This window comes from Strix uralensis, chromosome 7 (genome assembly GCF_047716275.1).
Source record: "Strix uralensis isolate ZFMK-TIS-50842 chromosome 7, bStrUra1, whole genome shotgun sequence".
NCBI lineage: Eukaryota > Metazoa > Chordata > Aves > Strigiformes > Strigidae > Strix > Strix uralensis.
The window spans coordinates 39,951,295-39,976,591 of record NC_133978.1 but is presented as its reverse complement, the minus strand read 5'-3'; the positions used below and the strand labels follow the sequence as shown (position 1 = coordinate 39,976,591).

General features: G+C 39.9%; 1 protein-coding gene across 4 annotated transcripts in view; it reads right to left on the bottom strand.

The window, feature by feature from the left end:
- The window catches only part of DOCK1 (dedicator of cytokinesis 1), a 312,454-nt gene that overhangs the window by 101,807 nt on the left and 185,350 nt on the right, over positions 1 to 25,297 (bottom strand). The window lies entirely within an intron of this gene.

Below are 25,297 nucleotides of genomic sequence, written 5' to 3'. Positions count from 1 at the left end.
ACTTAGCATGCCTGCCCACATTACTGTATTCATCATGATAAGGATAGAGGGCAGTGCAAATCAATAGGGATGGGTGACTTCAGAATAGGGAATAAAATCTCCTTGGTAATTTCACTGGACATCCTGCCCTGAAGATGCAGGGAAGGGTAACTCATGACGCAAGGCCAGATTAATGAGCACAGGCAGACAACAAATAAAGATGTTGAGGAAAATCAGAAAAAAGTTTGTACGTGAAGAAATAAATGATGGTTATTTGGAGAAAACATGCCTTTTTAAAAATATGAATTAGCAAAGATTGAACAGAATGGAAACCTTTGCTTTGCAAAACAGCTCTATAAGCCAACAATCCCCACGATAACCTCAAGACATTGCGAGTCCCACAGCACGTACTCCGATATGGGGCTTCAGCCCTGCACGGAGCGAGGGAAACGCATAGCAAAGATCAATATAGTGGAGGCCCCAGCAAGCAAGGGAAGATGACTGGCTGATCTGGAACTAACAGGGTGTTGAATTTCTTTGAAATATCAAACCTTTTGTACTGATCCCATTATGTACATCAGAAGCAAACGACTTCCCATCTTAAAAGACCTGACCTGTATGCTGTGCAAGTCCAATTTTTGACTTTCCTACTCAATAAAGGCAATCTGCCCTCAGGTGAAACCTGCAAATCACAAAACCAAGCACAGACAGTGTTAATCCTGGAATAGGAAAATGCTGGTATGATGATGCACAAATGAAAGAGAAGGTTTTAGCATTTTATCTTTTGTTTAGTGTTAGAGAATAAACAAAATTTCATTCATTCATCGGGAACTGCAAAGGTAATCTTTGTCGCTGACTCTGACAATAACAGAAACCTCATTTTCTCATTCTTTAAGAAGTCTCACCACCCAAAGAGTATGATCGATCAGGGTGAGAAGTAAACCTACCTCCTCACCAACTGAATTCAGTATTTTCTCCTTTTATGCAAAGAGCAGTCAATAGGCATATCACTGCCCATGTACCAAGACATGGTAATTCGACTGGGCAGTAGGAGGGCAGGGACATACGCATGTGAAACTCCTCATTGAAGGGGAATACGGCCAAAAACCTGGTGGACCTGAGCTGAGAAGTCTGTGGGTGCTGGCAGGGCAGTGCAAGAACTCTGCTGATGGCCCCATGGTTTCTGTGGGACTCCCAGGGAAGGTCTAACAGCCAGTTTGGTTTGGCAGATTTCAAAGCCAGGAGACTATTCATTAGTCCTGGCTCCTCGGATGGGACAACAAAGAATAACGTCTTCCCAACAGCACTTGGGGTGCTCTTTCTGAAGGCAAACATGGGGTGAAAGCCCTTTACCTCACTGGTGTTTTGCAATTATATTTTTTGACGTGAAGGACAGCTCTTGCATTGCATTTGAAGGAATCTTTATCTAAATTAAAAATAACAGCAATAAAAGGCAAAGCTGAAAGAAAAGTGGGGTGAGAAGAAGAAAAGATCATCTCTCCCCCACATTGCTCCTCCCAGCCTCTGCACCTAAAGCTGCTCGCTCCAGGCAACCTGCTCTGCTGCTACCAAAGTGTGTTGTTATCAACCAATGTTTCTAAGCACAGTTTTAAGTAAGGAAATGGAGATCAAGACCACTGCTCTTACTAGCTGAAGTGAACTCAGCAGGATATCGTTTGTAAAAACTACCAAGTACCTTGTCTGGTTTTGTGCCCCACATTTAGCTGGTGTGTAGCAGGCAACTGCCCATACAAGCAACTCCAGTTCCAAATAACAGATTTAAACTCATCAAAACCTGAAACTGTAGGAAAATGTCTACAGTGGCTCCCCACAACTTCTCATGGGAAAGAGGTGCTGTCAGAAGAAATAAAACCCTACAGTTAAGCCCCTTCCCCAGACGATGTGATATCCCAGCCCCTGCCCTGTACAACTGTGCACCAAAGGAGGTGTGTAAGGAGGGCGTGTTATGGCACAGGAAAAGTTGTTTCGAAAAAAATCTAAGTTATAAATGTGTAAAGTAATCACATCAGAGATCCACCTGCCTCAAATAGACAGTTTTACATCAACCTTGCATTCCTGCATGCATGCACAGTATGCCTCTCTGCAAAAAACCATATCAAACCTGGAAAACCAGCTTTCCAGCCACAGAGATTGACTTGGATAGAACTGAAGAAGCCTGACTATATAACATTTATTTCAAATTAATTTTCTGACATCCAGCTACAGCAGTTCATTTTTCCCTCTGAATGGGATCTAATAAGACCTAATAGGTGATAAATCAGTTTCCTGGTTTAGGGCATTAAGAAACTGCAGTGATATGTTCTTCTAGACCAGTGAGGTCTACAGCACTCTGTTCCACAACAAGCGGGGCATTAAATAGTCTTAAATCATCAGGCTGTCCCTTTCTCAGCTATATGACCACTCCTGTGGCTTTGAAATTTCAGAATGAGAAATCATTCTTTATAGCAAACTCTGTAGCTGCAAGCAAAGCAATTTAAAAAACACTTTAGGAGAGCAGTTCCTACATACTGCTTCTGTTACAAATTACTTTGCTTCAGCATTTACAAAATACGCAGTTTAAATAATACAAATGAGTTATCAAATTATCATGATGTAAACAGATAGAAAAGTTGTTTCCTATCAACAAATCCATTATAAACTAACAACAAAACAGAATTATTTACTCAGCAACTATTCATTGCTGCTAATTTGGCACAGTGTTATTAGATCCGAGGCTTTACATGCAACACACTCCAATTCTCGGGATGATTTGATAATGCAATCCACGTGGCCTGATCCATCTTTTTATATGAGAAAGGTGAAATAAACATATGTGCTAACATCATAATCATTATTCAGCTCTCATGTCAAAAGTGTATCTATCTCAATTATGAGTAATAACAGTTTTACAGACAGTTTTGATGAGGCTGACGTTTATTATCCTTGGGTCTATAACCCGTATGCCAAAACCTTTACTTTCTAAGTTTAAAGCTGAACAAGGCTGTAAAGAAGGTGTCGTTTTACAGATTCACCTATGCAAAAAGAGGCCCCCGTCCTTGACCTTCTCGCCATCCCCACTGCTGGAGCTTACTGCCCTTGCAGCTCGTGCAGCAAAGTGGGTCACGAGAGCACTCTCTCATCCACGTCAGTCAAAATCACCCGGGATAACTAAGTCTATTTAAGCCGTACAAACCCATTCCAGCTCTTTTTGCCTGAATCTGGTGGGGGAATGGTTACACAAGGTTTTGTTTTGCAGCAACATTCTGGAAGTGTTAACCTCCAGCAGAAAGATGGGAATTGGGATCATCTAGGTTAAACTTCACAGAAGTACATACCTCTACAGGTTGTTCGGGGTGCATGTTTGTCTACAGCTATGTTGACCTTAAAAATTAAATACTACGTTGACCTTCCTTATTTTTATATAAAATTTTGAATAATTTTTCCACTTACTCACCCAAAATGCGAACTGTGCTATTTCAACTAGAGTTATGGGTTAATATTCATATGGAAAATGTACTAGTTATCGAAATGGAGCAGAACATTTCATGTGAAAATAATACATGATTTAAGTTCTGTTCTTCACTGCTGGCTGTTCACTGCATGAGCACAGGCAAATTACTTAATTCCTCTATGAATCAACTTGAACATCTGTAAGGTCAACATAACACAGATGATCTTCCCCAGATGCTCTGAGATTCTTACAAAAATATTTCAAATTAATATTATTGTTGCTACATAAACCCATCACTATAAATCCTACTTTATGGCTAACAAAGCATCTTTTACAATGGCACCCCTTAAGCAAAGAGGAGCTAAACAAGTTGGTAAAGTTTAATTTACCCACAATGCCCAAACTACAATTTCTCAGATTAAAATGTAAGAACAGTATGTGTATATACTTCCACATGAGATTAAACTGGGCCTGTTCACCAATGAGATTTGTGTTGAAATTATCTCAAAACATATTTTAAGTTAATTGTATTCAAGCCAAAAGAACCTTTAAATTGTATTCAAGCCAAAAGTACCTTTAAATCAAATGCTCAGTTAAGTGGATTGTGAATGGAAGACTGAAGGTATATGCACCTTATAATAGAAAAAAAAAAAGTTTTACTATGATAAACCAGATACAATAATAAAATGCTATCAAAACCCAGCATTTTATTGAAAAAAAGGTCATTAGCACATTTTAGACTAATATGTATAGAAAATGGAAAACAACGTAGTGCATTCCTGACAAATAAATCATTGGTTTGTTCAAACCTCAGACTGGCACAAGATTTAGATTAACAATGGGTTTGATTTGACACCATAACTAACTCACAGTCCTCTGTCATGGCTTGGGAATTATTTTGAAGAAGGAAAGTACAATTATTTCGAAGGAAAGTACAATTATTTCAAAGGAAAGTAAAATTTTAAGGTAAGTTAAACTAATCAAAATTGCATCCTTACTAATATCAGTAAATCCTGTACTGGTATTTATTTTCACATCATTTGCTGAGACTAAACAATGTAGCAAACCCCAGTATGATGATATAATGGCGTGAAAGAGATGCTTTGCTATGTTACCACATTCCCTGCTGCTCTCCTGCGTGCTTGAGGATGGGAAATGATTATAAACCTGGTCAGAAAACACCTCAAATACTCCTGGGCAAGTCCTCAAAGCAGGCTATAAACCAGCACCCCTTCTCCAAAGTGTGCCATGGCGCATCCCCTTGCACCTGCACGGGGGCCTACAGGCCATCATCTGTCTGTACAATTTATCTGTGTTATTTTGAAGCGTGTGTCTATCAGAGCCTTCAGTGCATTTAGAAATGAGCTGTACTGCATTTAAAATGCAGGCTGCTTTCTTGATGTAGCCACGACCTCACTGCTGGCATCCCTCCTTACACCTGGATTATAAATTCTCTATGTTGCTGTCTTGAAATACTGAATTTTGACATTAAATCTGTCATTTTTGTGTATTTGCTATAATTCAGGCTCCAAAATGGACTGACTCCAAAATACAGGCTAAAATTCAAAACCTTCACAAATCTTATGTCCTTCTTAACCCATTGAATTTGCATGGCAGAATACGTTTCCTTTAGTACTTGCCCTTCATTCCTACCAGCCTCCTTGCCCAGCCTCGAGCAAGGCCCCTGAAAACAGGCTCAGTTACATACATGCAGAAATCTCTTCAGAGCTAAGCAGGTTTTGCTAGTTGGTTGCTTGTTGGTTTTTTAAATCTTTTTCCCTGGAACTTAGTGCTACTTCTTAAATCTCTTACCTTCACATCAATGTAACCCCCTGAAATTTTACCAAAAACCCATTTACACTGACATAAGAGAGGAAAAAATAAAAATCATTCACTCACACCATCTTATTAGGTATTCTAAAATAAGGTTAAAATAAGGTAAACATTATGCAAATATATTTACAGCTTTTAAAAAACCAAAGAATTAATATAGATCAACCAATTTGATTAGGCACCGTGTTTTACCTCACTGAACTCGACAGAGATTTACTTTCTGTTCAGTCACATTCAGGGACACGTGAGGGTCAGTGCCAAAGAACCAGCATCCAAGAGCTACTGCAGCAAGGCAGCCAGCAAAGCTCTCCCATCCCCCTGGACATGGTTTGCTGGGATATCTACCAGAGCGCAAAAAAAAAATAATAAATGTTGTCTTTTTTTTCCTCTCTAATAACACATGGAGTCATACATTGCGTACAAATTGCCTATGCTCTTTTGAAAACCTGGGCTTTAATTTCCTCTTTCTTTGTAATATATGAACTGTCTTGAATAAGATATAAATAACCAAAATACACATGCCAGGTATTTCTCCCTTGGATCAATGAGAATGAGTTGCACTTTTTGTGATTCCCCATGCAGTTTAACCGTGCTCTGCTCGGGGGCAGATCAGCAGCCTCTGTATTTCCCCCTATCAGACAGCACTCCTGGAGCCAGGGAATTTATGATTCAGGGAAAGAAGGAAATGTTTAAGGGAACTGTTTTGTAAGTTGACAATGGTCAAAGCAATTGCTTACTGCAGTCAAGGAGAGCTAAGGATACTACAGTGCGCCTGGAACCCAAAAGCCACTTCTGTTAATTGAATTGCAAAATATACTAGCAAAAAAAAAAAAAAAGTAATTTTCATAAACACGAATTTTTAATTATCCTATTATTAGCACATCAGGAGACTCGCATGGTGGGATAAGAGTACCTTATAAACTTATGTTTGAAATTTAAGCATGTGTAACCATCGACAAATACAGATTAATTTAACAAAAGTTTATGACAAAAGTTTAACTTGATATTTTTATTTGTATTTTACAACTAAAAAAAAAAGTGTCATAAAAGTTAAAGTGATGAGAAAAGTTTAGGATCATTCTATCATGAGGAGCTTGCTCATGCAGTCAATAACCAAAATGTAACACTCCGTGAGTAAACAAATAAATAAATAAAACCACAATTACCTTTTTTTTTTTCCCTAACAAAGAAGTACTATTAAACCCAAACAGTACTCCACTCAGATTAGTTATTCATTTATAGGTTCAGCTAGACACGGGGCTAGAGCTGCTGCATCTCTGGCTCACATACCAAGTGCATGTGACACGGATGACGTCCTGCACGCTTCGGGCAAATTTTTCTTCCCCCCCCCCCCCCCCCCCAGTGAAATTCAAAGGTTAATTTGTGTAGGGAAATTTAGATCCCTATAAGAATCAAATCACTAATACACTTAAATGGGTATTACAGTGTTCAGTGGACAAACTTCACAAAGAAAGGAGTTTGCAGAGAAAGATGAAATCCTTGTTGCTCTTACAAGAGCATCATGGTGGTGTCCAACCCTAGAAAACCCTTTCTGCTGTTGGTGCCTCTTCAGCCCAAAGATCTTTCACACCCAACTTTCTAATTAAAGTATCAAATTCAGTGATACAGCACTAGATAGTCACACAAGATGAAACCTTTACGTGCTGATTTTCTCCCTAAGCATAAGAAAACCAAAAGATGTAAACCTCCCTTTTTTATTTCAGAAAAGGCTTTTGGGGATTGCTCCTTCAAGCTCCTAGTAGATTCTACAGCATTCCCAAATCCAGCACCGGATCTGTAAGATGTCTTACAGCACTTACCACCCCAAACAGGGTTATTCACTGCACAGAGAGAATTCAATTATTAATAAATAGCACTGGGGAGCAGGCAAAAAAACCCTAAACCAAGGTGGTTCAATATCACTGCAATTTCATTTAATAACACAGCTGGAAACAATTTGATGATAACTCTTCCAGTACCTGACATTCATCCTTTCTGACTGTGCCAACCGATGAACGACTGTGGTCTTCACAGCCATGTGAACCTCTCCCATGATTCAGACAGAGTAAAAGGACCTTCGGCTCAACCCAGTGAATCTCTTCTACTGTATGAGAACCTGCCATTGGCACCCAACAAGTTTTAACAGCATTTATTTGCTAATATATCTATCCACAAAACACAATTCAGCCCTTCCAGACTTTCAACTCCATTATCTGAAAAACTTGGAAAACAGCATGTACCAGTAAATCTTGTCTCATCACAAGCCAGCTATCTGAGGTTAATTGCGGTATATCGCTACCGTATGCCACGTGATTTCTGTGAGACATCTCTCACCAGTCTGTTTGACAGACTGGAAAGACAGTTTTTATAGATCTACAGATCAATTCTCATGATCACCCAGTCTTGCAGCTGTACGGGTCGCCCCACACCTACATCTCTGCCCAGAATCCGCTCCAGTGTGTCTGAATATGAAACCTATTTATCAGCTGTAACAAAACAATCACAGTCCCCATGTTAAATCAAGGCAACTGCTGTATTTCATCTATCACACTTGTACAGGTAGCATTTCCATGTCAGAACAAGAGAACAGCTTTAACAGAAACATGTAAGTAAAAGGGATTAGATATTTTACAGGAGAGAGAACAGCATGCTCTGATACAAAACTCTGCACAGGGAAAGTTTACAAATTTAAATCAAATCCAGGTTAAGCACAAAATGGAGGAGTCAGTGCTGTCAGGAGAACGATGGTAAAAAATGTTGACTGCAGCAATGTTTTTGCTCACTAGCTTCAGTGGGGTAATTTTTTTCCCCCCTAACTTTCAGAACAAACAAATTAGCAATTCATTCTACAGATGTCACAAGTTATAAAGGAAATTAATGCAACAGTCTAACTGAAATGAGGCTGAGCAAAATGTTGTTATTTTCCCTGTGGACTCTTATGTCCACACACCCAAGTCCTGCTTTGTGAAGATAATATCCAGAAACTGCTCATCAAAGCGTAAAAAAAAAAAAATATCTAAAACAATTCTGCTTTTTTTCAGAGATGCACTTGAGTGTTGGGTTTGGTTTTTGGTTTGTTTTTTTTTTTTTTTTTAAAGATGCAGTATGGAAGAATTTGGCTTAAGTTTGTCATTGGCAATATTCTAGTTTTTTCCTAAGGGCTTTTATTCCATTTGTTTCTTCTAACACAAATAATTAGTTGGAAATCCTGACTAACAATGAAACAAACTCATGTAAGTTAGAAGTGCTGAAAATCTAAAACCTACATTGACTTCGTTGTGAGTCAAACACGAAGCACAGTGAGGGATGGAAATCTAGCATGAAGTCTGAATATTCATACAAAATTATCAACAGTTTTAGTCTATTTTCAAATTTCTTATTAGCAACTCTGATGCTGGAATTCAACATACATTTTACATGCTGGATGAATAAATCACATATGTCAGCATAAATTTTTTATGATTTCTTCATAAATTCCTCATTTCTTGTTGTCAGTTGTCTTGGCAGAATCTAAAATATACGAAGCTGTAAAAATGTCAGTCTAATTTAATTAAGACAACTGTCTAATTTCAGTAGTCTTTGACAAGCACTGGGTGATGCTACTTATCACCCAGTATGCACGTCAAAGACTTCAGGGACCTTTCAGAAATACAGACAATTTAAAAAAACCTGCATCACCCTTGACTAGTTGGTGACCATCTCACAAGTCCCTCAGGTTTTACATTTCATACCTGTTTGTAGATTCATATTCATTATAAACTGTGTTTTCCTTCACTTCAGCACCTAACGGGAGTGGGATTTTCACCTTTTTCAATCAAGAAACAAGCGTTTACTAGAGTGGGGGATTTTTTTTTATTCTGGAGATCATTAGACTAGACCAGAAAAGAGCAAATTGAGAGAGGAGGAATGAAGAAATGGATGCAGAAAGCGAGTCTTCACCCTTCAAGAGAAATTACAGTAGAGCTGAGAACATGCTCTTCAAGAAGAACCAAGCCCCTGCTCCCTTCCTCAGTAGTCTGCCTGCATCAAAACACAGTTAGGGGGAAAAATGAGCTTTGAAGGTTTGGTCTGCATATATAGACGTGTCATTTGAAGGAAAGCCAAGCTCAGCGCACATTTGTATAATTTCATTGCTACACTAAGGTACTCCAGCACTGAATTTGGCAAGAAGCGAAAATGCAATGATCCCTCTCTGCACCCCTTGATCAGTATTCACCTGAAAAAGCACATTTGCTTCTTGGCACTCCTGCAGTAGAAACATTTGGACAAACTGGAAAAGATGAGGAATAATTCTTAAAAAAAAAAAATAAAAATCCCTAGATGCTGTCAAAATTACAGGCTTATGTAGACCAGGAAAATGGCTAAGAAGTGGTATTTTCTGGGATACAGTACAGTGGCAAGCGCTGAATGCATATGTGGTAAGCATAAAAAGTGCTTGATGCTGTACCAAAAGAGCAATGTACATTTCAATATGAATATATTAGGTAATAACTATAGGATGTATCTCAAAGACGTAAATATTTTCCTTAGGAAAACTTTTCCTTAAGGAAACATGACTGAAGTGGTTGTGGAAAAAGCATGTTGTAAAACATAGTTTCACTAATGAAAAAGTATTCAGTGTTCAAGAAGAACACATATATATCATGTTTGGTTTTGAAAGTTGGCAGTTTTACTTCGATTTTTAAAAATTAAACATGGTTTCTGGTTGAAAAGATGCAAACAATCCAGCAATAAGAACATGAGACAACAATGTGGGAGGGAGATTGAATACTCGCAAATATATCGTAGTATCATACCTTCCTTTCAAATCTCACTGACAAAAACGTGCAACTAAAATTAATTCCAGAAGTGTTTCTGTTTGGCTGTCTTTATAAGTGAACTGTCAGAAAACCATCAACTATCTTGTTCTACATCTTACTTATTTTTCCAGCTTTATGAGTACTTTTGTTACACCTTGCGTATTGCAGAAATGATGGGGCCAGCAAAAGGTAAACCATAGAAAGTAATACATTTTATCAGAGCCAAACACAGAGAGGAACAAACCCAGTGATTACTGAATACCTGAATTCTCAGAAGGAAAATTTCAGTATTAAGAAATAAGTAATATCATAAAGGTAATTTTTTTATGTTCTCTGTTAATACAGGATCATCTATTCCTCCCACAAAGCTACAGGAGTTTGACTGCAACAGGAACCAAAATTTATTTTCATATGTAACATGGGAAAAACAGAAAAGAGAAATAAACACCAGGGAGGGTGGATACAACTGTTACAGACTTCCCCATTTTGTGGCCTGTGCACTTCATCCATCAGACCCACAGGCAACCTTGAGAAGGAGGGGTCTGTCGGGCACTCATCGCTATACAGATCATCTGATGGACTAAAGTGTTTTTGAGGATAACTGATGGACTAAATTCCCAGTGCTTTTGAGGATAAGTTGACTCTCCACATGCTGCAATGCATCTCGATGTTCATGTATTGGCAGAAGACTCCTCCTTGCCCTGTGCACTCCCACCTAACTGCTGCTGCACCTCGATCCCAAGTTCCCTACCAGACAACAGAGCAGCTGCCCCTCAAAAATTCACTTTTCCACATCAGTGTGGATTTGACAAGAGCCCAGGAAAACCAGCAGCGACCGCATGCAAGCACCGGGGGTACTGCTCTAACAGCACAGGGGAACTCCGTGCCTCGTGTTTGATGCCACGGTGTGTAACTTGCACATACTGCAGTAACTCCAAAGGGAATGTTTATATTCTACTCTGCCTCTTCCTGTTAACACTTCTGGTTTTTACACTGCCTAACCACAGCACTTGGGAGTAAGCACCTAGTGTAATTACTCTCAACAGTTTTAATGACCTGCCAGATGTAGCTCTTTAAAGCAATACTGATCATCCCCTCCATCCCAAAGGCCACATAATGTGTGCTAGTAACAGGGTAGAGGTGGTACCACAGCCCCCTACCCCTCCACAACCTGTGTATGACTGTATCGTGGCCAACTGCCTTCCCCACGGATGGCAGCCGGTGGGACACAAATCACCTTTGCAAACTGCTCGCTACTCAGACGTTACACATGGTTTAAAGATATAAGATCAAGGTTGAGATACAGGGACCAAGGCTCTCCCTGCCAGCATCCCACCCAAGGCCACACTGGCCATCCCCTGTGCATCACAAACCCACCGGTAGCCTCTTGGTTGGGATCAGGGGAGTGATGCCCACGCTGGGAATCGGCCACAGCACACGAGATGCAGCCCCTGCACCAGCCCAGTGCTTTAATGCTGGCTCTGCACCAGCTGCAGAAAGACAGATGACACCTGAGCCAACAGAAAGCCTGCCAAAACAAATTAAGCTGTCAAAAAAAATTAACAAATTTAATCGGTGGGATGATATTGTACCAAATGAGTGCTTTCTGTTACGGAGAGGGGGTGTTTTTCACCAGTAGTGGTAGCTCTAAAATGAACTTTAGCAAGTTGTCACAACGCAGCCGGAGACAGGGGGTTCAGGGATCAGATGCTCCGGGTTCAGTTGTCTCTCTGGAGCTACTTGCAGGTATCCTTTTCATTTTACTGCTAAACATACTGACCTTAAAAAATTACAGTTTTCACACCTTCTGGAGCAACCATATACTTATTTAAATTTTCCTATTTTACTGAAGTTGCTGGCAATCAGTAAACAACTCCCACAAAGGCAAGGCTGTAACGCTCTTCCCAAGTCTGAAGGCGAGGGCTTAGGCAAGCTTAACAGTCAAGTCGGGGTGGGGAAGGTCAGAGGAGGAACAGCAAAGGCATTTCCAGAGCTCAGCCCTTCCAGCAGCCAGATGCCGGAGGGCTCTGGGTGCAGGCTGTGAGCACAGGCAGGCTTTGGAGGGAGATAGGAAGGTGTTAGGTGCTGGCTTTTCCATACATGGCAGGACAAAAATCTGAAAAGCTGGGAGATCAAAGCTACGGCCTCTGGCAGAGCAAATGCAAGCGTATCCTTGAATGCACTGAACAGTAAATACCCTTAGCAGCTCCACAGGCATTTGATGAATGTATATATACAATGAATTTTAAGAAGGAAAATATTTGCTTTTAATATCTTTCATATTGTTTTTAAGACCCCAAATGAAAAACATCTTGGAAGTTTAAAGTCCACCCATTCAAAGGACAGGAGTTGCATAGAACCATTTGACATTATGTGGCCCAGTATTAACATTTTCTACAACAAATTATTGTATGTATTCACTACCTGTATATTAAGGATGCTCTCATTTTGCTAAATGTTTAAAAATAATGAATTTACCTTATCATTTCAATCTGTTCATCCCAAGATCTGTCCATATGTCTGTTTTACTAGCTCCAACAGTGCTTTTCCTAGCTGCAAAACCTGCTTAACTGTAACACAAATCCTTATGATGGAAGAAGAGGAACATCTGTCAAAAACGGCCTAGCTAAATCTGTGCCTCCTTGACATTAAGAGACAGAGAAGATGACTTTTCAGCCCTCATACTCAGTGACATAAACCTTCACACTGGTGATAGCCAATGATCTGGTACCTCTTTTCTCTCTAAATATACTTTAAACTCTTATTGTTCTATATCACACATGATCGTACAATCTGTTATGTCAGAGCGTGAATAATTTTCTTCTTTTCTTTTAAACTCTAGTTATTACTACACTGGCTGTGCTTTCTCATACTTGAACTGTACAAGCTTATTTTCTAGCATCTGTTCATGAAATACTTCTGATCCTAAAATTTAATAACCTCAGAAAAGGCCTCACTGGCTTTTTGCGCATTGAGGCGACTGCTCTCAGAAGCCAAAGTGCTACATAATTGTCAGTCATTTTAAAAGACAAAAAAACCAGAAGAGGAACGTGTTGGCAAGTTAAAAGCAAACAGGGCTTTAGGCATATTTTTACCCAAATTATATTACATTCATAACTGTGCTGGTCACTGTTCTTGTGAATTATTTAAAAAAAATCATACAAAACCAGCAAAGTACTATTTTATAATACATAAAATAGCTCTGTTTAATCAGGCTAATCCTCCGACCACATTCATTTGACATGCCACATATGCATTGCAGAAAAATCTTGCAGCAGAAGAACTAGCATTTGAAAGGATGCAGTAAAATTATCATCAATATTCTGATACTATTTTTGCTCTCATACAACTCCGTTCTCCTTAAAATGGGCTAATATTGGCAGGAGAAGGAAATACAATTGAGATGGTGTTAAATGTGTTGGAGGCCGGAGCCATCCCAGTGCCAGCAGCAGCACAGCGTGGACTCAGGCTGGATACCAACAAGCACTTCTGGACATCTTTCACCTACAAAGCAACTCTTTTGGCTCTACAAGACAAGAAAATGGGAAATTAACATTTTGGCACAAGACTTGGAGTCACAAGGGCTGGTCCGTTCTGACAAGCTGTCTTCTGAAACACAACAGCCTGCAAGCAATAAGAGATATGGTAGGGTTTGGCTAAACACAATGAAAGACCTTCTCAAGACACTGCAATCCCAGAAGCTTCCCAGCATCGCAGTTTCGCCCTTCCTTACCCATGGGCTTGTCTGGGCCAAAGGAAAGTGGCTCAAAACACTATTTCTTCCACTTCAGGGAAAGATTTTTCAGCTCGCCACACTTAAATGGAACTTACATGGAACCAAAAGAAAAAACAGCTCAGCCCAGAAGGCTGTGTAAGATTTCTCTGTGTGTTATCCAGTTGTAATTTTTCACCAAATCCTGGCAAAATAAATCAGATGAGATTTTTGAAAGGGCAGAGAGTAAAAGGATAGAGCTCTGTATGCTGCATCAGTCCTAAAAGTCATATCCCAGGCAAAAAAAGGAAAAAAATCATGAAGAACCTTTAATAATTCTTGAAGTCTGATAACCTGACGTGTATTCTTTACATCTAGACCTACACAGCCAGCCTCTCTGTCTCAGTACATGAAGGACAAACTTCTCCAAAATCCTGCTGAATTTTTGTCTCTCCTCCCTCCAGTTTAAAGCCTCCTGACTTCTTGTGCCACCAGCAAGAAAATTTCTTCTTGCATTTCTTGAGCTGTAGCTCTTGAGATTGGTAATGCACAAGGGGCAACGTTGGAGTTTTTACTATTTCCCAGTATTTTGTACTCCTGTATGACAAGAAGGTGAGTGATGGAAGGCGGTCAGAAGGAATAACCTAGGAATGTTATGGATACTGATTTCGCTATGGAAAGTAAATCAACAGCAATCAACACACTACAGTATTTCCTGCAGTGTTTGCTGATTCCTAAGGAGAGGACCACGCACTCAACTCTGTTTTCCCTTGCAATATTATAACCTTCTCCTAGAAGAAATTCTTATCTCAGCAGGAAGAAAGGGAAAAGGGTTTTCTCTGATACTGCTGCTGGTGGCTTTGTTCTGTGCGGTGGCAACTGCAACCCCTCTGCCCTCCGGCACCCGCACGTCCCCGTGCGTGGTGGGTCAGTGACCCTGGGCCCCACGGGAATCCCTTGGGACAGCAAAACCTCCCACTTCCCTGAAAATCAGTAGGGTTGGGTTTTGCCTTGTTTATTTGGAAGAAGAAACGGAGCACGAATTTCTGTGGTTCTAATAATTTTCATTATTGTTATTTAAAGGAAACAGGTGAATTACAGTGCAAAGCAATTGATTTTACTGGAAAAGTAAATAAAACTCTTTCTAAAATACAACTGATCAGCCAAAAGGCTATTTTCTCTCCCACCTCTAGGTGCTCAGAATTACAAAGTCACTAATTGATGGTCAAAGCCATAGAATTTATAATCCGGATTCAAAGCTAACTACAGAAATCTTCATTACAGAGTAACAGCCAAGAGAAGCTTTTAAGCCTGAACTTCCATTTATAATATACAAACAAGCATTTTTTGGTACTTCCAAAGACTGAAATATTGGTTTTTTTTAAAATACTGGAAAAGATTAATAAAACCCAAGTGTGAAAAAGCAGCACATACTTCACTCACTAGCTATTTTTAAATGTGCAATAGTATTAAATGAAGCTGACACGGAAAAATAACGATCTTAAGTGAAAATTGCTACACCTTCCGTGTTAAAAATAGGCGTCACATGACATCAGCTTTTACTGTTAGTAAAAATGGAGTCCTGCTAACATGCTTTTTAACACCTTCAGCTTCATTTTATTACCTACTTCATGCTGCTGCTTTTGTAAGGAACAAGTATTCACACATTCTTGTTCATGCCATATATTCTGTGCCAAAAAAAGAGAAGTGATTTCATATTTGAGTGCGTGATGCGGACAGCACTTCATGCCATTGTTTAAATATGCAGAACTGATCGATCCAGGCAGTTGCCCCAGAGCACAGGCTGCCTGTCAGGGCACCAGAATTTCAATTAATAACTGGAAGATCACACTGAGGTGGGTTTAGGTGTCCTTGTGGATACACTGCACACATCACAAGGCTGTCTGCAGTATGATAAGGTGGCACCTTGTTCCTTACTACTGTAAAGTCACATAATTTGAAGCTGCATTTCAAGACGGGACCATCAGGAGCCTCACTCCAAGCGCAGCACGGGGAGGTCTCGGGGACAGACTGCAGCAGGGCGTGCGGTCCTTCTGCCGCTCGAAAGGAAAGCAAGGACAGCACATATGGGGAAGGGCTCCACTCTTTTTGGCTGAGGGCCAGCGTAATGAACTGGGAGGAGAGGACTAGACATCATCTGGCTTTCACCTCGCTCCCATCCGAGCAGTACAGTCCTGCAGAAGCGATGCTCTGCCAGCCCTGGACTGCCCTGCCTCAGCCCCACGGATGGTCTTAAACAGTCTTTGGACTCCCACCACCAAACCACATTGTCATCATTTTCTCAGTCTTGGTTTTTGTCACATTTACAACTGATATTTAATTTTTCATGCGGGAACCTGGAGAGCAATCACTCCTGCGGGTGGTCCCACAAAATTTGGTGCTGCAGGGAGAGAGATTGATCTGGCACCACGACTGAATGCGAGGAGCCAGGCAAAGCGGAATAAAGCCGTAAGTCGCGTGGTCCCAGAGGCTTCATGAAATAAGAAAGCAAATATGCATATGCAGCTTCATCCCAAACACCCACACTGGTACAATAACATGCATTCAAATATTCGTGATCTGACCTCCCTCAAGCTTATAATACAGCTAAACTTTGAATAGCTACACACCAGGGTCTTTTGAGTGAGTTCAGAGAGTAAAAGAGAAAAAGAACACTAGAATTATAACCCACAATTTTAAATTTAAAATTACTGTTAGGGTTTTTTCAGTTATAATTAGAAAATTAAGAATCAGAAAATTGTAAACTAAAGGAACTCTTCCAGTAAAGGATCTATCTGATTAAATATAATCTGTCAAGGGTTTCTGCTGCTCCTGAAACAAGTAAAGCACAAACCAGACAAACAAAAATATGTAACAACATATTATTATCCACTATACAGTGCAGAATATATTGAATTCTTCTTGCACCATTTGATAACCAAAAATATCACAAAAATCAAACTGATAAATATATTGGTTGGTATGAGTACAATCGTCACAAAGTACTTTCATGTCAAGCGAGGTTTAGATTCTAGGAAGGGAAATAATATCCAAATCATTCTTTTCCATTTGAAATTAATTTGGCAATGCTTCTTCAGATCTCAATTAGACTCTTACCAGAGAATTATCATGAAACATAGTCTAATAACCTCCTGTAGCTTTTTTTCAAAACAATATATGAAACCCAGGAGATCTTAACACTGTATATATGCAAGTCAGAAAAGTGCAAGTATCCAAATAATGAGTTGGCTTTATTAGTATCTTGTTAAAAACAAAAGAAATCAGACATCCACAGCATACAGTGGATGATGATTCCAGAAAATGAGGAATAAAAAGCTGTTTGAAATGTTATCTTCCTTTTGCTTATTGTAACCACTGAGCCTAGCTGCTACTTTGGCTCAGTTGCAGAGAGCTCATATGCCCTATTTTTCACATTTCTGAGCTGCTTCTGAAAACAACACTGTGAGGTAGCTCTCAATTGCTCATTACCTGTTTGCAGAACAAATGTTTAAGAGTTGATAAAATATATCAAGGAAGATGATCAACAGGGCAAACTCTTGGTTTAGTAGCTACCCCTACCAGTGAAACCCCGTGAAACACCCCAGCAGTAACACAGGAAGCCCACTGGACAATTACTCTAAATTCACACGTCTTTACAGTTTTCAGGCTTCCTAAGATACACGTAGCATTTAAAATGTCTTGAAGGGATTAAATCTCACACCACTCAAAGGAGGATAACCATGTAGTGAACAGGAATATTGCCAGGTCTAAACCTTAAGACTGTCTTGCTACTTAAAACATATCAGTTGGCTCCTCATCCATTCATCCAGTTCAGGAAGAGATGTTCCCCAACACACAATTCTTTTCTTTAAAGTCACCGTAATTTTCTTGTGGCAAATAAAAGGTTGAAGTGTCATGGAATATATCAGAAATATTTTGAGAAGATGTTAACTACTACATGCACAATTAAGATGTGCATATTAGTCTAACACTCCAAGGTGATATTTTCGAAATGAGTACTGAATAAGGATCATTTTTTCCCCAGCAAAATTAAACGCATCAACTCCCTCGTGCTTTAGGATGAAATACACCGGCAACAGCCTTCACTTGATTTTATAGAGATGCCATGGTACAGAGATCTACAATCCCAGGAGGAGAACACATCCCATCGACACTTTAGGGACAGAAAAACAGGTTTGTCAAGGGAAGCATAACAACACAAGACAGAACAAGCAGAGTCACAGTGGATGCTTGACAGAGTCACCCAGCCCAAGCCCACCTTCCTCGCTGCAGGACGTCTTCACCAAAAACCAAACATGTCTCTGAACACATGAAACCCATAATTTAGACTATATAATAATGATCAAAATGGTAACTATTTTAGTACTAGAAATCATTATTCCACCTCTAGACCTCAGAAGAGATTAATCATGATATAAATAGAGGTGGGGGAGTACTCTGAGAAGCAGCAGATGTTTTTTGGGGGGGGTGGGAGGGGGCTGCGATATCTCGCCCATACATTCTCAACTTTGGCAGCTTCATCAGCGCAAAGGCTGCTACTAAACTTCTCTAGCATAAGTGATCACAGATTACAGAAATAAAGGAGAAAACCAGATCCATTAAATCCAGTGGACTGCCAAAACCCCAACTGTTCATCAATTCTCACAACAGTACCGTTATCAATATACCTCTTATGCCAGGCACAACGTTTCTAACGCCTAATGGCTGGGATGAAATAACCTGCTACGGAGGATGCTTCCTCTCCTCCTGCTACGGAAACCATCAGGAGAAAAGAGCACCTCCTGAAGCATAGTCCTTCAAGGAACCTCAGCCTATTGCGTAAGAAAAAAACCCCTTGTGTTATTTTAAACACAGTCAAGTACGTTCATTGTACTCCCAGGTCCAGTTAATTTGACAGGTACAACACTAAACCAAAAATTCTGCAAGGTCTTCACTGAAAAGGTCAGTACATTATGCAACCAGGTTTTATGGACAGCAAAAAGATCCCCTCCATGTACAGAAACTGTATCTTTATAGAATTTATCAATGTGCATTCATCTCTCTTATTTACAGATGAAGACCAAACTTTGGGGTACATGAGTTAATATTGAAAACTGGCTCCTCAGAAAGTTACATGCTTTGAAAATTTTTATCCTCAATCTATACATGGTAAATAGTGGGAGGTTTTTCTATACAGAAAAATATTTGGCACACAAAATTGCTCTCATTTGAAGTCTTTTTCGTTCCATCCCTGAATAAAATTATTTTGTTTTTCAAGTTGCATGACTGGACTCTTAAACTTTCTAAATAAGAAAGCACAGAGTCCTACAGGAAACGTATTAATAGTCAGGAAAAGTAGCACCAATTCCTTCTAATCAAAGCTTTTCCTACTGCTCAGACTCTTCTTGAAACAACGCATCCCTTTTCCTCCTAAAATACAATTGCATTTCAAACACCTTCTTCATCACAATATCCTATCTGGAAATGTAAAACAGTTACCATATTTCATAACAACACATATTGAGTAAATATTTTAATGATCAGTGCCCCAGTTCTAAGTGCAAGCTTTCAAGTCACGTCTACTAATAATCTCTTTGAACATGGGGTTAATGCAGGCTTGAACACTGCACCTATGCAGGGGTTTTGGAAAACGAAGCAAGGATGTCACAGGTTTTTTGTGCTTCCTCCCCCCACCCTGTATGTCTGATATTACTTGATAATCTGTAAAACTTTGTTCTGTCCCTGCATTTTTCTGTAGTTTTCTATCCAGAATCTTTATGGTCCTTCCGGACTAATTTCCACTGTTGTGAAAACCACATTTCCATCCATCAGTAGCTTGGGATGGATTTTAAGTAAGAGCTTTTGCCCTTGCACCTAATTTGACAGATGCAATTTGACTGGTCAATTATGTGAGTGCAAAGAGGCTATTTTCATACACTTATTAAAAACATTAGTGTTTTTGTTTCTGTATGCCTGTATAAAACCTAGCAGAATCTTGCAATTAAGCAAAATTTCAATAATTTAAAACCCAGTTTTATTTTGGGTTTGGGTTACTTGTCAGTAAGAATAACTCTCAGGCAACTGAAGCTCATACTACATTTTCAGGTTCACAGTTATGCAAAACTTGCTTCAGTTCATAACCACTTTAGTGTTTGCACACTATTGATGGACAGTCACACACATAGTTGAAGTTAATTCTGAAAGCACAGTATAGATCTGACAGGTACTGCTATGACAACCACGGAGCAGGAGAGCCTACATTTCCCTGGAAGTTCCAAAAATGAACATGCAAATAGGAAAAAGGTACATGTTTACCAGATGCAACGCTCTGATCCTCCTCCTTCCTCTTTGCAAGATTTTTTTTGTTTTTCACACAGAAAACTTATTAGGATTCTGGACTGGGTATTCAGGAGGAAACACACCTCCACCCACCTGCAAAGCCAGTGCAGGCAACACCTGCCAGATTCCCTCCACAAGGCACGATGTATTTCCTCTGGAAAAAAGATACAAAGGCACAGGAAACCTCATTCTCACTGAGAAGCAGCTCATCCCCTTTTCTCTGACTTCAAAAGGCAATGTAACCAGGTATTTTATGTAAATGTGGACATTAGACACAAAAAGTAGAACAGAAAACATCAGATTCATTTTTCATAGGCAGCTCAGCTTCCACTGGAACAGCTGCAGATGAAAGTAGTAGCTACAAATTAATATATCATAAGGTCTACCAAAGGAACTGATTGTCTCAAATGCCAAAAGGAAGACCAAAGACTAAATTATTTTCATTTACAAAAACGTAGAGAGGAACTGTTTTCATGTTCCGAGTTATGAGTTTAAGAGGAACCTAAGTTTAGCTTGTCAACTTATGACAAAAGTTAAAAACAATTTCTAAAACATTTCTGAATCATTTCTAAACATGATTTAAAAGGGGAAAGTATAAACAATACAAAATCCCTGCTTTTTTTTTTTTTTTTTTTAAACTGCTTTTACAGTTAAAACTCCTCGAGTGTGTTTTCCTGCGGGAGATGCCTGGAAAGAAGAATCTGCCTCCAAAGCATGCCCCTTCCCTATCCTGAAACATAGGAAAACCTCCTGACTCCTTGCAACTATTAAATACAGCTATCAGAGTTTATCACAGAGACCTGCATGACAGAAATACCACCGTGACGGACGATCAGGCCTAAATTTCATTATCAAGCATCTGGTGGATTGCTACAAAGCGGCTGTCGCAGTAGCTGTCAACACAGCTGATAAAACCACTTCCTTTCAATCCAGGGATCTTATGCCTTTACCTTAATAGGAATAATTCTTCCTGAAAATGTGAACACATATAAACCTTGCAACAGCTGTAATTTAGAAGTGCCCAAGTATCTTAAATGGAATTATTAGCAATTTTCAACAGCAATGTTTAAAACTACAAGTAGCATTTTCTTTTAAAGTTGTCTTAGTTCATCCTTATTTTTAGGTACCATGATCATGAACACATTTAGTAACCACTCGCCAGGAGTTTACCAGGCTTAAAAACTGCTCCTAAAAAAGAAAACCCAACAGACGAAAAGCTCCCTAAATTTAAACTAGACATAATCCTAACATGGTCCAACACAGACAAGTAGCTCTGAGTGACGGATACCCACTGAAACACCGCGCAGGCAGTGGTGAAGCTGTCGAGGGCAGGACATTCCCTGTCCGGACCCCTGGGCAGCCGAGCACAGCAGCGGGGCTCTGGCAGAGCCCAGGGCCTGCTGTTATCCAACTGACACCGCAGCCTCCACAGACACGCTGCCACCTCCCACCACTGCAAAGTTCACCTCCGAGTCCCAGCCCAGCATCCACCACCCAACACAGAGTGACAGGGCTCAAGATGACACTCTAAGAGATCTTTAGTCTAGTCCCCTTTTCCCTAAATTACAACTGGCATCTTAACAGATGCTCATCAAACTGTTTTTAAGTATCTCTGCTGCTAGAGAGTTCACAACACCCCAAGAAATCCACCTCAGTGCTCACTGCTAAAGTATTTCCCCGAGCCTTGAACCCCAATGTTTCTTGCTACAGTTTATGACCAATATTTCTTATGCAATTCAACATGGCTATGCAAAGGTTATTCCCACCTGCTCTGCTGCAAAATTTTATGTATTTGAAGACCATTTCTTCTCTTTCTGCTCCTCTGTCTTCTCTCTTCTTTAGATTTACCAAAAGCAATGGCCATTTCACAGAATCACAGAATCATCCAGGTTGGAAAAGACCTTGAAGCTCCTCCAGTCCAACCATGAACCTCACACTGACCGTTCCCAACTCCACCAGATCCCTCAGCGCTGGGTCAACCCGACTCTTCAACCCCTCCAGGGATGGGGACTCCCCCCCTGCCCTGGGCAGCCCATTCCAACGCCCAACAACCCCTTCTGCAAAGAAATACTTCCTAAGAGCCAGTCTGACCCTGCCCTGGCGCAGCTTGAGGCCATTCCCTCTTGTCCTATCACTTGTTCCTTGGTTCAAAGAGACTCATCCCCACCTCTGTGCAGACAATATATGGATAAAGACTTAATTATTAAATACCGTTTGGATATTCTTCTTAATCAATCACCCCTGAAAGTACTGTGCTGGCAGGTATTGGCCTTGTAGGCCTTCTGCTTTTTGGTTTACGCACAGCCTCTTGCTCTTCTCCTAGAAGTAGCTGTTTCAAACATACGTGCTATGGTCTATTATTCACCTGTCACCCTGTCATCAGTGTGGGTTTTTTCCATCTCTGTTGCTTGGATATTGTTGCTTACTATAAAACAGCAGCTGATTTTGACCGAAATTTGACAGTGAAAGGAAAAGCCACAGCATGAGTACGAATATTCTTTTCTTTTACCCTTTCTGACAACCGATGTTGCACCGCACCTGATGAACCTGCACTGCAGCTACCGTGTCTTGCCACGTCCTCTCAGCACTCAGCAAACCAATCCTGCCTTGAACATATTGGTGGCAAACCAAAGGATTACACAAAATTGGTGACATTCAAAACCTTGGACTCTTCATTAACAAACTGCTTTGCTAAAACAACAGACACTGGTTTTAATTAAATTAGAGAAGTCAGTAAGCAGAGTATTAACCGGCACAGCTAAGAACAAAAAAGTAACAATTATCTCATTAGATATGAAGATTTTTGTGTTCATTTCAACACGATGGGCGGTAACACAGTGTAACTATCTGTGTTACTGAAACAAGGGCACGTTGAGCATGGGAAGCAATCCTGTGCATGGCACAGCGTACTGGGGGCACAGGAAGGAGAGAGGACCCCGAAGTTTCAATGCACTGTACCAAAAACACGTGTGCAAAGTACACAGAACGAGAGTAATTCCTGTGACTGTTAATGCATGCGCATGTACTTATGTATACAGGAATCCTACTAGTAAAGTTCAAAGAAGTGTAGTAGGAAATTTGAACATGTATTTGCAAATGGTCCCTGTAATACAGTTGTTCACACACCCTTCTCTGTTTCCCCTCTTCCTTGTGGCTACAACTCTATCTCAGTCAAGATATTTTAATTTACTGTTAGCTATCTGGAAGCAAACCATCACATGGAGAGGAGTTGCCTGGGCTGCCTCTGCCATGAAGGTGAAGAGATACCTCCTAAGCCAGAGGGGGCTTAGAGCTCTAACTTCCAGCTAAGTCATTTTTTTCCCCTTTGTTTCCCACTACTAGATATATTTCATGCAGAGAAACAAATGAACTCACAATCATTCCAGGTATAGTTAAAAATTACCTCACTTAATTTGGCTTATGGCACAGAAATACTCGATCTGTAGAAAGAAGTGCTTTGCAAGAGCACCACAAAATGGCATGCTCTGAGTTCTTTCTATTGAGAAGGACGTGGTAGCTTTAAAAGACAGAATTTGCTCTTAAATTTTTCCTAGTTTTCTTCAATAAAAGTTTATAGGGGTGAAAATAAATGGACCAGATGGACAAAAAGGTATTTTACAATGCAGCTTTCTGTTTTTGGAAACCACATTAACTTCAACAGGAAAAATGAAAAGCACTCAAATCAATTCAGAAGCATTTACAAACGAGCTGGTGTAATGAAAATGAACTTGTAAATTAGAGATGAACAACCCCCTTTAGCACTTCTGCAGATATTCATCAACACCAGAAAGACTTGAAAACCGTTTTTGTTTTTAACTTTAAATACTACTCAGATTTCTATGGGTACTGAGGTTATTCAGTGAGAATCAAAGATCTTAACAACACATCCCATTTCTGCTTCTTCAGGACTTAATGTTCAGCATGGGAAAGAGACGAGACTATTTTTAAGGATCAGAAAATCAAAGTCCCTACCCTAACTGTGGATCTCTGCATCACACTTTGTATTACTCCAAATTTTCAGAGTGAGGAACTGCCTGGTAAGGATCCCTTTGTGCTTTAAAGAAAAAATGGTGGGGAGGGAAAGGTTCTTTCTATACTTTTGCTCTTTCATTTCTAGGACCATAATTCCACAGTTTTTTTAAAAAAAATGAGGTCAAATCCCCACGCAAATGCACACTGAGGGGTCATCTGGCAGTATAGTGAAGGTAATATGAGGAATACTGATCATCTTTACATCTGGTAGAAGAGTCATCGCAATATTATTGTTCACACCACAGTAATCGCCTTGTGACTGGATAACTGGCATTGAGAGTGTCCAAACACAGACCTTCCCAATCATATCTCAAACTCTTAAAAGATTCTGCAAAGCACAGAGGTGTTCTCCTGTTCAAAAGGATGCCAGGTAACATACGCTGTGGGGGTTTCCAAAGCACCTGCAACACGACTCTCGAGACAGTTGGAGTTCTTGAACCAAAACCACTTTCAAAATTACAAAAAAAAACCCCACCCCAAACCCAAGGGGCTTCAGATCTTCCTCGTCAGCTAATCTCAAAGGGCTCTTCATTTAAAACAGCAGGTGCTTTGCAAGCTGCAGCCACGCAGAGATGTGCATCCCTAGCCAATGGGTATAACTCAAAAGATGGCTGAATCTCCTAACTCGTATTTATTAAGAATGGATTTTATTAGGCAGTTAAGGAGACTTTAGAAGCCAAGATTAAAGTTATGGTGTATTTTTATAACGGGAGAAAGAACTGTGGTTCAGGATTTTATATAAGTAAACACTGACAACTTTATAGTATGGTAGCTACCAGTAAGCACAGAAGAGATTTCTCCAGGCAACTAGTAAATAAAATGTTTTTTCCTTATACTTTCATCACAGTACAGATAAAAGCATTTGACACACTTAACAAATGTCACAAACATAAAATATTGCACAAAGGAATGCTAAATAATGACAAAGCTGTAATTATTGAGAAAAAAAAAATGAGGATTATAAACATTTGCAGCCTGTCTCTTCATTACCCAGCTGATGGAATCTGGGTTTAAAATGCCCTTTCAATTCCTTCTTGTTAATACCACTGAAAATATTCCAGAACATATAACTCCAAGTCACCATACGATAACCACTGGTTTTTGAGGTCATATGCAAAACATATTATTCACCCACAAAGGAATAAATTTAAT